This window comes from Belonocnema kinseyi, chromosome 2 (genome assembly GCF_010883055.1).
Source record: "Belonocnema kinseyi isolate 2016_QV_RU_SX_M_011 chromosome 2, B_treatae_v1, whole genome shotgun sequence".
In the NCBI taxonomy this organism is placed as follows: Eukaryota; Metazoa; Arthropoda; class Insecta; order Hymenoptera; family Cynipidae; genus Belonocnema; species Belonocnema kinseyi.
In genome coordinates, this window is record NC_046658.1 from 30,135,706 (window position 1) to 30,137,578 (window position 1,873).

Sequence of the window (1,873 nt, forward strand, 5' to 3'; positions counted from 1 at the left end):
GATTTTTCGCATAGCACAAATCCAGAGCATTTAATTAGCACTAAATTTCTGCGCAAAGCAGATCTTAATATCGCTAATAGTTTCCGAGTTTCACAACACCAGTGTCACCTGAAGGCAGCATTACCACACGTTTTTGGTAAAAAAAATGCCCGGATTTTTGCCATAGCACAAATCCAGAGCATTTAGTTAGCACTAAATTCCTGCACAAAGCAGATCTTGATATCACTAATAGTTTCCGAGTTTCACAACACCAGAGTCATCTGAAGCCAGCCTTACCACACGTATTTGGTAAAAAAAAGTGCCCGGATTTTTTCTAAGCAAAAAATCCAGAGCATTTAATTAGCACTAAATTCCTGTGCAAAGCAGATTTTAATATCGCTAATAGTTTCCGAGATTCACAACGCCAGAGTCACCTGAAGCCAGCGTTACCACACGTTTTTGGTAAAAAAATGCCCGGATTTTTCGCATAGCACAAATCCAGAGCATTTAATTAACACTCAATCCCTGCACAAAGCAGATGTTGATATCACTAATAGTTTCCGAGTTTCACAACACCAGAGTCACCTGAAGTCAGCATTACTACATGTTTTTGATCAAAATTATCGGGCACAAAATTTAATGTTTGCAGAATATATTAGCACATAATTAGCACTAAATTTCTGCGCAAAGCAAATCTTAATATCGCTAATAGTTTCCTAGTTTCACAACACCAGAGTCACCGGAAGCCAGCATTACCACACGTTATTGGTAAAAAAATGCCCGGATTTTTCGCATAGCACAAATCCAGAGCATTTAATTAGCACTAAATTCCTGCACAAAGCAGATCTTGATATCACTAATAGTTTCCGAGTTCCACAACACCAGAGTCATCTGAAGCCAGCATTGCCACACGTTTTTGGCCAAAAAAGTGCCTGGATTTTTTGCATAGCACAAATCCAGAGCATTTAATTAGCACTAAACTCCTGCGCAAAGCAGATCTTGATATCACTAATAGTTTCCGAGTTTCGCATAGCAGTCACCTGAAGTCAACATTACTACATGTTTTGGATCAAAATTACCGGGCAAAAAATTTAGTTTTTGCAAAATATATTAGGACTTAATTAGCACTAAATTCCTGCGAAAAGGAGAAATTGATACCACTAATAGTTTTCGAGTTTCGCATACCGGAGTTGTGGTTTCAACTGAAGCTAGCATTACTACATGTTTTTGGCCAAAATTACCGGGCACAAAATTTTTTTCTGCATCATAAATTAGCACTATATTATGGCATAGTGCCCACATCGATATGACAATGTTGTAATTTCGGCTTTCGGGACCTAACCTTTTTTTATCTCTCAAGAATCATAGATTTATATATATGCAAGTTTCCGTCTTTCTTTTAAAAAACGATGTAGTTGGAAAATTAATTGCAAAAAAGGTTTATTTCAGAAAGTTTTTACAAATAGGGTGTGTTTCGAAAATTTTTGTTGAAAGAGGAATAATTGTAGAAATTTTTTTCAAAAAGGGTTTATTTCTAAAAGTTTTGTTTAAAGTTTATAGTTTTTTTTGTAAATACATTAATGAAATAAATTTTTTTAAATTTTGGGTTTAAATTGGTTTATTTCAGAATTTTTTATCGAAAAGTGTTTGTATCGAAAAGTTCTTCAGAAAAGAATTATTTTAGAATTTTATTTCAAAGAGGGTTTTTTTCTAATTTTTGTTGTAAATATTCAATTTTTCTAAACAAATAAATAAAACAAAATAAAAATGGTGCATTTGAAAATTTTTGTTCGAAATGTAACTTGATGAAAAATCTAAATTCAAAATAAATTTTCTACAAACCTTTTTTTGTCATGGAATTTTTTGCAATCATATTACTGGGGGTAAAATAATA

General features: G+C 33.2%; 1 long non-coding RNA gene across 2 annotated transcripts in view; it reads left to right on the forward strand.

Moving 5' to 3' along the window:
• The window catches only part of LOC117167356, a 30,828-nt gene that overhangs the window by 23,813 nt on the left and 5,142 nt on the right, over window positions 1-1,873 (forward strand). The window lies entirely within an intron of this gene.